This window comes from Sus scrofa, unplaced genomic scaffold, assembly GCF_000003025.6.
Source record: "Sus scrofa isolate TJ Tabasco breed Duroc unplaced genomic scaffold, Sscrofa11.1 Contig2586, whole genome shotgun sequence".
NCBI lineage: Eukaryota > Metazoa > Chordata > Mammalia > Artiodactyla > Suidae > Sus > Sus scrofa.
The window spans coordinates 15,094-25,822 of record NW_018085131.1 but is presented as its reverse complement, the minus strand read 5'-3'; the positions used below and the strand labels follow the sequence as shown (position 1 = coordinate 25,822).

The following is a 10,729-nucleotide window of genomic DNA, read 5'->3' as shown; positions in this document are numbered from 1 at the left end:
ACACTGCATGTGTGGTTGGGAGCATTTTTTCTGCAGAGTATTACCCTCCTTGAAAGAGAATTTTTTAGTGTTCGGTCAAAATAGACTTAGGTCTTCCAGGAAATTTTGAAGCATTTCTCACAAATGACATCTCTGTTTTCTTTGGGACCATGGACTCAAGAAAAGCTTCATTTAGCTTTCTGAGAAAAGAAATAGTATGAAATATTCTTTGTTCATAGAGCCCATGAAGCTTAGATTCTCACACTGTTTTCTTTTCTCCAGCTCATGTTGTACGAGTGGCCTTACAGAAGCGGTGTGTATTCAGAGATCATCTCTCCAGTGACAAACAATCTTGGTGCAGTAGAATGTGGGGCTTCCTTGCTGACATTGGTTGCAGAGCCTCCATATCCTGGGTTCCTTTTGGAAGGAGACTTGGGGGTTTAGAGCATACAGCTCTTCGCCACTCATAGTTTTGCCCAAGATGTCCATGCCCTGGACACAAGTATATCATGTTGATGCCTTGGGTTTTACATGTTATGAGGGACAGGGAGTGAGGTCCATGTGCGAGCACATGTGGTGTTTTCCTCATGAGATATTTCATATTTACATGGACATGACAACCATTGAATTTCCCCAACACAATTTCCATCCCTTCTGCACAACTTCTCTACATTCATGCATTCTCCCTTCACCACCACTGTTCCCAGTTTGGCTTAAGTTTCCCCTTGCTCAGCTGGAGATGGTGCAGAGACAGTTGGCCCAAGCTCTTGACCTCCTACATGGAAAATCTAAATGGGGACCCAGGCCAGGTTATCCATGGGAGTGCCTGGACCCCTGACCTGCACCTCTCTCTCAGCCAGGATTTTGTCAGTCATGGAGCACTGACGGGGAAGGGTCCCTGCTCCATGTCTATGCCTGGTAATACCAGGGTCTCCAGAGGTCCTGTAGATGCTATGCATCTTATAAGGTCCCTGTCAGTGCTGACATCATCGCTTCAACATGGCCAAAGCAGATGGGAATCGGCGAGGCGTATTCTTGTATTGGACAGTGTCACTGTCATTCTCACACTTGACCACCCTAGGTAGCACACACCCAGGCGATCTTGCAAGTAAGAGCTCAGAGTTCACCCTCATCCTGGTGTCCGGCACCACTGTACAAACTTGCTGCCCACCTGGGTGAGAAGGACTCTGTGTTCCCTCTGTGTTTCTCTCCATGAAATAAGTCCCTCATGTTGTAAGACTCTTGTTAGTGTGGCTGTACATTTAATCAGGGCACATGCTGCACACACCGTGTAGAAAATGAAGCCTGGAGAACAACCATGATATGAATGATAGTGGCTGTTTTTAATGGTAGGATTTCAGTATTGTAAGTTCTTCTATATTGGGTTTTCTTTAAGAGCAGTGTTTTGTGAATCCATTTATTAGCATGCTTTTCCTGGAAATCAGCCTTCCAGTAAAGTTGTAATTTTTTTAGTGCTTTTTGTCTTTTCCTTCATAAGTGACCACATATCGTGCCCTGTGCTATCCAGTGGGATCTCATTGCTTATCCACTCCCAAAGCAGTTGCTTGCACCTCTTAACCACAGAGTCCCAGTTGAGCGCAACATACATTTTCACATATATTTGATCACCATCATAGCTTCTATGGGGTCATATCTTCTCAAGGTGTTTACCCATTTTTAAACTCAGCTATTTGCCCACAGTCTTTGTTTTTCATTTTTTTGGTTTGTGTGTGTGCATGTGTATTTGTTTTGTTTTAATTGAGTGTTAGTTTCTTATATTTTTTGGATATGGGTCCCTTATCCAGAAGCAATATTTGCAAGTATTTCCTCCCATCCTATACATTGCCTTTTCATTCTGTTGATTGTTGAAGAGACTATACTTTTTTGACTGGGGAATCTTAGAACCTGGGCAGTGATCATTTGGCCATACATATATGAGTTTATTTTTAGGTCCTTCTCTTATGGATCATTGGTCTGTCTTCCTGTTTAGATGCCAGGGGTAGATGTTTTTGCTGCTGTGGCTTGGCAGTGTGTTTTGAATCTGGGAATTGAGACGTCTCCATTGTTGTTCTTTGCTGTCAAGATCATCTTTTTATTCTTTGGGGCTCTACATGTATTTTAGGATTTTCTTTTCCAAGTCTCAAAAAATGGCATGAGGTTTTCTGAGTTGTTGCAGTATAATGTGTACATCATTTTCAGTAGCAGAGAAATGTCGACAACATTAAACCGTCCAGTCTATGAACATGGTGTGTCGTTCCAAGCACTTGCACCTTCTTTAATTTCTTTCAGCCATGATCTGTAGTTTTCAGTGTACAAATTGTTCACCCCGTAAGGGGGTGCCACTGCCTTCCTTGGGTCTTCCAGGCTCAGGGGTGAGAAGGATGGGATCATGAAAAGAGTGATGCATCCCTCCCTCCCCTCTGCCCATTCTCTCTGGTTTTGTCCAGCACCGGTGCCCTGGGCCATGCTCCTCACTACTGGCAAAAAGTGGGGTGCCCTGCTGGGAATTCCTCCCAGGTCAGAGTGTTGTTGACACTGCTGTTAGAGTGTCCCCAAGGACTCTCACAATGCCTAGCATGGGTCCAAGTGCCCAAGATAACCTGCAAATGAAAGATCCCCTCTGGTCGTCCAAATTCTCTGAATGAACAGTGAGGTGAGGGTGGTTGGTTGTCTCTTCTTCATCTTGCAAGCTCTTAGAGCCACTCTGTCCACTGTGGTACCCACTAGCCAGAAGTGCCTGCTTATATTTAACTTAGTTCAAATTGTGGTTAACTCAAGCAATTAAAAAGAAGCATGCTCACACACACACAACACCCAATGGTTTGATCACACTAGCCATATTTCAAGTGTGCCCATAAGTGTTGGAGTTTCTAGTGGGTCAGCTTGAAAGGGAGAGCTGTAATGGACCTGTGGAAGTGAGAGGTTGACAGATGCTTCTCTCAGCATCTCTTTCTTGAAGGTTTGAAACTGTGATCGATGTCTTACTGAAGGACTGTTGCTCCACAGAGCCCAGGGGAGATGTGAGCACCTGGAGAGAGGACTAGTGGGATGCCTTGGAAGGCAGCATTAGCTGAAGGGGAAGGGGAGAAATGGGTGGGGCAACTTTCCTTATAACATTATTGCTCATGTTTATGATTCTGCAGAATTTATTGCGGAGAGCGTTGGCAGCATCACTAACGAAGATGAAGGTAGGAACAACACTGCCAAGGGTGAAAGCTTGGATTCAGGTTCCCAGCTGGAGGGGATCCCTTACAGCAGATTTTGGCTTTGTTTTTAAATTTGCCTATGAAAACCATAAGCTGACAGGGCACAACAAAACTCTGCGAGTCGCTTGACACTGGAGACCCAAGTTCTTGGAGCAAGTGTCTGGTGGTGGATGAGAAGTATACTCTGTCTGCACTTTCAGGATCCCATTGCTCTTTCTTCCTCACGTAAAAGCACTCCCAGGGTAGGATGGCTTATAGAGCACGTCTCTGGGATCACGGATGTGCTCCAGCCTCCTTCAGCTCATCTCAGCCTGGACAGCTCACCCAAGGCTGATGTGCTGATGCACACATCATGTTTGAGGGAGGGCTCCATGTCCACCTGCCTGGGGACCCTCCCCACCAGAAGGAAGTCTAGAGGAATGTGTGAAGGGGAGGCTGGGCTTCTCTGCACACTTGCTCCCACAGACCCATCCACCTGGTCTCCTGGGCTTGACCAGGCCCAGGACAGAGGCTCAGGGCAGCAGGGCCTGGGACCCCTGGTTCCCTGAGAATCCACCGCTCATCCAGGCAGCCTTGGCCCTGCTCCCCACACCCCAGTCATGTGCACACCATGTCCTCTCCTCAGGCCTGACCAGCTCTCATCCCTCCTTGTCCTTCCAAGTCTAAGGGCAAATCCTGGTAGGCACCCTATGTTTATGTAGATGCCTGTTGGCTCATTTTGGGGCAAGGAATTTGGATACATTCCTTCACCTCTGATTGTGCTTTTATCCTCTCTGAGGAGCTGGGAAAGTCAGGGTGGTGTTGTGAGCAATAAGCTTCTGCCAGATACCTCAGGTCACCCCAGGTGCCAGCACAGGATCAGGCCCATGCCAGGAACTCCCTGGGTGGCATCGATTGGTTAAGAGAAACATTGACTGCCTGGAGAGTGGCAACATTGCCATGGCCCTTCTTCCACCCTGCCCTCATTGGAGGAAGGAAATGAGCAGTAATCAGAGGAGAGAAATGAGGAAGGAGGGAGTCGGAAGCAGGGGTTCTGGAGGAAGGCCAGGGCATGCTCCGAGGTTCATGGGGACAGATGCAGCCTGTGTGTGGAGCAGGAAGACACAGGTCTTATTCCAAGTCACATTGAGGGAAGCAGAGGGCTGCAGCAGGATCTTGGGGATCAGAGACCTTCTCCACTGTAGATGTGAACCAGCTGAGGCCCTGGGAGGTCCAGAAAGGGGCCCGAGACTGAGCTCCCTGCAGCATCATGGTCCTGAGGTTCCATCTTGATTCTAAATCACCCCTTTCCTTTCCCATGGCCTCCCCAACCTGGTGGCTGCCCCTGGACACAGAATGTTACATGGCAGATAACGAGAATTCTGACAAGGAAAGCAGAATTAAGCGGGTAATCTATTTCCTCTTTCACATCTTTTCATTTTCCTCTCTTTGTGTCACCCGTAGACTCTTCCTTGTAAGTCTTAACCACCTCCTTGCTCCATCCTTTTATGATATTTACCATGATGGATTTGGTCTCAGAGACTGTACTTTTCCTCCCAGAAGCGGAAACGCTCCCTGTTCCTGCGTTTAAGAAAAGCATTTGGGGGGACAGCCTCCGATGCCGATGATGAGCACACCTAGGAAGAGGCAGTGTCGATGTGGCAGACCGGGGGTGCAAAGGTGAGGAGACAGATGCGCCTGTTCTCCACAGCATGCCCAACTTCCTTTTGGTTTTTCAGAAAGCCAGACAAAACTCTGTGTGGCCGCCCTTGTGTGTGACCACGAAGTGGAGAAAAGAGGAGGGTATTAATCCATCCAGAGGATGCCATGAGCACACCTCCCAAGCAACACATCCCCATCCCAGGAGCCCCTGAGGTTGCTAGTCAGAGGGGCGCTGTAGGGCCATCAAGTGCATGACTCACTAGGGGCTCTTCCCAGTGTGTTCTTTTTTTTTGCTATTTCTTGGGCCGCTCCTGCGGCATATGGAGGTTCCCAGGCTAGGGGTCTAATCGGAGCCGTAGCCACCAGCCTACGCCAGAGCCACAGCAACGCAAGATCTGAGCCACGTCTGCAACCTACACCACAGCTCACGGCAACGCCAGATCGTTAACCCACTGAGCAAGGGCAGGGACTGAACCTGCAACCTCATGGTTCCTAGTCAGATTCGTTAACCACTGCGCCACGGCGGGAACTCCCCAGTGTGTTCTTTTTGAAGAGCCCCACTGGAGTGGTCCGACATCCTCTGCAGGACCCATCCCTGCAGTGCCAATCCCCACCCCCTCAAGTTACCAGGGAGCCTCCCCCCCCAGGGAATCACCAGGTGATGTGAGGCAATGGAGGAGTGGCCCTGACCTGCCCAGTCTCAGGACTTCTGGAAAAGGGTGAAGAAGACCCAGACACCCACTGCTCTGTGAGCAGGGAACTCACCTGTCCCTGCTCTGCATCCCTATGGACTCTTCATGGTCCTGGTATCATGTTGGGAAGCTGCAGGATCCCTGCTTGCCTAGGAGGTGCCTGAGCCCTGGGGGTCCCTCAGCCTCTGCAGCCCCCTTGTAAGGTCTCGGTCACCTTATGGCCCCATTTCACAACCTGCGCTGGAGCTTCTGTAGATACTATATTATGTGTGTCCAAGTCACACTAAAGCAGCATGAGGTGGCACTTCATTGCAGTGCTCATTTGGGATGGGTTGCCAGGCAGGATTTATGTTACTTCTGTTCCTTTTGTTTTTTCTCCAATTTTGTCATTAAATAACATAAACACAGCTTGTTTTATTACATTTTTAAAAAGCAGTGTTGTGGAGTTGCCTTGTGGCTCAGTGGGGTAAGGTTTTGGCTTGTCCCTGCTGTCTCTGGTCACAGGTATGGCATGGGTTCCATCCCTGGCTGAGGAAACTCTGCATTCTGAGGGTATAGCCAAAATTTTTTTATAAATAAAAAAATAAATAAAAATCAGTTTTTTCCCTAAATGATCACCTCTCTTTGTGTTACAGATTGTCAGTTTGGCATCAATGACAACCTGGATGTGAACACCCCCAGCCTACGCCTCAGCACATCCATACCATCAGGACCTCCACCTAAATAAGTCCAGAAGCAGCCTCACTCAATGCTCACCTCCTAGGGCACCTCACTTAGTATAATCTCCGTTGTTTAACTGCATAGATTTAGTGTATTAGTTATATCCCTAGTTTTATCTTTTAGTTTTCTCTATATGTTCTATATGTTCAATATTTATCTCTATGTTCTGTCTTTTATGAAATAAAATGTTTCTTATTAAATTTAATTTATTATTACACTGTATTTATCTATACAGCTGCTTTTAGAATCCTGCTTTATAAAATAAAATACACACAGAGATAGAAAAGCACCCTCAGCAGAGGCAGCGCTTCATGAATTGTTGGAAGGCAGGTGCCCTAGTGTCCACCAGGATCACTCCCTCCCTCGCTTATCCCTCACCAAGTCTCAGTTCAGTAAGGAACTCCAAAGTTCATACTTTACACCGGTCCCATGTCAGTGGTTGTTGTTGTTGTTGTTGTTGTTGTTCTTTTGAGGGCTGCACCAGCAGCGTTTGGAGGTTCCCAAGCTAGGGATGGAATCGGAACTATAGCTGTTGGCCTATGCCACAGCCACAGCAATGCTGGATCCAAGCCACTTCTGGGACCTACACCACAGCTCGCTGTGGTGCCAGATCCTCAAACCCACTGAGCGAGGCCAGGGATTGAATGTGCGTCCTCATGGATGCTAGTCAGATTCGTTTCTGCTGAGCCATGATGGGAACTCCCCATGTCAGTCTTCCTAGGGAGTCCATTGTCTGAAGCCTGTTCAATCCAGTGGTCCAGGGGGTAATAAACCCAAGATCTTTCATGGTGGCTTGGATATCAGGACTCTTGATACCCACCCAGCCTGGCTGGTAAAAAATTCATGATTCATCATCTATCCCCTTGTGAATCTTAAATATGTTTCTCTATTTCCTTCTGGCACAGAGAATTTATCTGCAGCAATGTTTCTGAAATTCTAATTTTTATTCCCTTATAGTTCTCCTTTTTATTCTAGATGCCCAGAGGAATTTTTTTAAGCCTTACACTGCAGTATCATTTCTTATTAGTCATTGCAAGTAAATGATCAGTGTTCTTTTGAAAACAATTTCAAGACCGACCTTTTTAATTTTCCAAAAAATCTGCATGATGCTGTTTAAAATTTGCTTTGTATCATTGGTTTTTCTCTTTCAGGTCCATCAATCATTCATCTTTCAGATCTCTTATGAGTGTCTTTTATTCCAATACATTCGTCAGATATTTTACAATGTCTGGCTTGATTTATTTTCCAGGAGTTGTTTTTGTTTTTGTTTTAATAGTTGTTAAAAATTTCTTCCTTTTCATCCACCATTTCTGATAAGGTCTTATTTCTCACCCTGTTTCTCCTAGTTTTAACTTCATTTACAAAATGATTTTTCAGTATGTTCTTAATTCTTTTTTTTTTTTTTTTGGCTTTTTTTGGCTTTTTTTTGGGCCGCTCCCACGGCATATGGAGGTTCCCAGGCTAGGGGTCGAATCGGAGTTGTAGCCACCGCCCTACGTCAGGGCCACAGCAACGCAGGATCCGAGCCACGTCTGCAACCTACACCACAGCTTACGGGACGCCGGATCGTTAACCCACTGAGCAAGGGCAGGGACCGAACCCGCAACCTCGTGGTTCCTAGTCGGATTCGTTAACCACTGCGCCACGACGGGAACTCCATATGTTCTTAATTCTTTTTTGAATCCTATACCCTAATTGCTGAGTTTTTAAAATTCTGATCTCTGAGGCACTTGGATTATTTTCACTTTTTCTTCTGCATTTCTTTTTTTTTACAGTGTTTGGTCTTTATTATTAATCACATCATCATGCATGACAAGAGGATCATCATATCCATGGAGAAGTTGATAAGCATTTGGATTGGGCTTACTTATCCCAGAGTTTTTTGGGACTTTTTAAATTTTTTATTGAATTTTATTTGGCCATGCCTATGGCATGTGGAGTTTCCTGGGCCAAGTATCAAGCTAGCACTATAATAGTGACCCAAGCAGCTGCAATGACGATGCCACATCCTTAACCTGCTGAGCCTCAAGGAAAATCCTTTTTTTTAATTGAAGTATAATTGACCTATAACACTAAGAGGTCCAGATGCAAGAATATACTTTTTTGATATTGCTGTGCTTTCCAAAATGATCATCACAGTTAATATAGTAACCATCTGTCACAAGCCAATGTTATTACAAGGTCACTAGGTTATCTATGCTATACATTTCATCCTCATAACTCATTTATGTTTTACCTAGAATTTTGTAAGTCTTATTAATTTCCCTGGCCTATTTCTCTCATCAGTGCACCCATATCCCCTCTGGAAACCACCTCTTGGTTTTCTGTATCTATGACTGCATTATGTGTTTTTGTTAGGTTTGTTCACTTGTTTTTTTTGTTTTTTTTTTTGTCTTTTTTTTTTGCCATATCTTGGGGATTGTTAACCCACTGAGCAAGGGCAGGGATCAAACCCGCAACCTCATGGCTCCTAGTCGGATTCATTAACCACTGTGTCATGATGGGAACTCCCCTGTTCACTTGTTTTGTTTGTTTCCACATATAGGTGACATCACACTGTGTTTGTCTTTGTCTCTCTGACTTATTTAACTGAGCATAATACCCTGTAGGTCCATCCATCTTGTCACAAATGGTAAGATTGCATTCTTTTTTATGACTAATTGTCCATCTGTGATATATATGTGTGTGTGTGTGTGTGTGTGTGTGTGTGTGTGTGTGTATCAATCACATCTTCTCATGCATTCATTTATTCATAGATGCTTTGGAAAACTACCCAGAGGTGGAATTGTTGGATTTTCTGAAATTTCTATTTTCAATTTGTTTAGGAAACTCCATATTTAAAGTATATTACTTAAGATAATTATTAATTAATAATGCATCCTACTGCATTTCACCGCATGCTGCAGATATGAGGGTTTTTTTTCTTTAGTGATAGTAGGTTTGTTAAAGGCAGAAAAAATTTTAGGATGCCTATTTTCTCCTGATCCATTTGCAGTATCTAGAAAAAAGTTCTTAAATTTCCTTTTTGTTAACTTTTGGTGATTATTTATAATTGCTATCCCTAGAGTAGTATTTTCTATAAGGGTGAATCATTTTGTGTGACACTGAATGGAACATATATAAAGAGTATAAAAGCAATTTTAATAAAATCATTTGGATTACAAAGAAAACTTATTCCATGTTATGGGCTCAATTGGGATGACAAAGGCTGGAATACAGAGAAAAGAGACAAGACCTGTGGGAATGCATAAAAGGGCAGATTTTATTACCAATCCAGGCTCAAATGGCTCATCACACAACAGGACAATAAAGTGAGAGGTGATACAGAAATGTAGGCTAAAGAAATAGCAGCATTATTCAGAAAGCTAGCAGACCAAGAAGCCAGTGGACCAGGGTCCCAAAGAGTTTCTACTAAAAGGGGAGAGCTAAAGGAATAGATTTAACAGAGAGTCAGGTTTGTTCTTCTCGGTTACAACTTTTCTGCAATGGAAGAAAAGAAATGCTTATTTGTCCCAGGAAGAAAAAGAGATCGCTCTAGAGTGTGGTGGGAGAAGGATTTTCCCCAGTAGAATATCTGAGATTTAATCCCAAGGAAAATAAGCCTATAATTATGTGTTCATTCTGACTCAGTTTCTTCTTCTTTGAAGAAAAAATATTTAATTTGTATGGTTGATGCCAAGGAAATTGTATTTGCTCATCTATAACCAAGTGATTTGCAGACTTTTTTCTCTTTTTTTTTCTTTTGTCTTGCTGGGCCTCACCCATGACATGGAGGTTCCCAGGGTGGGGGTCCAATCAGAGCTGTAGCCACTGGCCTATGCCATAGCCACAGCAATGTGGAATCTGAGCAGAGTCTGCAACCTACACCACAGTTCATGGAAAGGCCAGATCCTTAACGCACTGAGGGAGGCCAGGGATCAAACCCGCAACCTTATGGCTCCTAGTCAGATTTGTTAACCACTGAGCCTTGCCGGGAACTCCCAGATTTGCAGACTTCTTGACAATGAGCTGTATTGTCATCTTGTTATCCAAGCTGATATGGACACTATGTTTTCAAAGAAGAAACACAAAATATACACAAAATATCCATAGGTAAAAAATTATGTGTAATTTTTGGACTATATATATAGTAAAGCCTTCAAACTTTACTCTCAGTGATTGACTAAAACTACTGTTAAAGCTGTATATGATTTTAGTGCTGACTGAGATGACTACCTCATTAATGTGAGGTCACAGTAAGTTCTTTAGCGGGGGGGGGGTGTTTCTGTGTGAGTGTAAAGATGCTCTACCTATCTGGAAATGGGTTATAACCACGAATGCAGAGACATTCTTTAAGGGTGTTGTTTGTTTGGCCTGTGATCTAATGCCTTTTTGAGAAAGGCATCCATAGGTATATTAAAAGTCATAGATATGTTGATGTATGTCTTTGCCACCAATGTTTGGCATCTTGGAGGCACTTCTCCACTTCTCAGTGGACATCAGGGGTGAGCA

The 10,729-nt window shown here is 44.4% G+C and overlaps 1 non-coding gene across 1 annotated transcript; it reads left to right on the top strand.

Moving 5' to 3' along the window:
• The first annotated feature begins 1,094 nt into the window (after positions 1 to 1,094).
• On the top strand, positions 1,095 to 1,172 carry MIR9785 (microRNA 9785). Its single transcript, NR_128463.1, has one exon. It is a non-coding gene; the product is annotated as a microRNA 9785 (primary transcript).
• Positions 1,173 to 10,729: the final 9,557 nt, after the last annotated feature.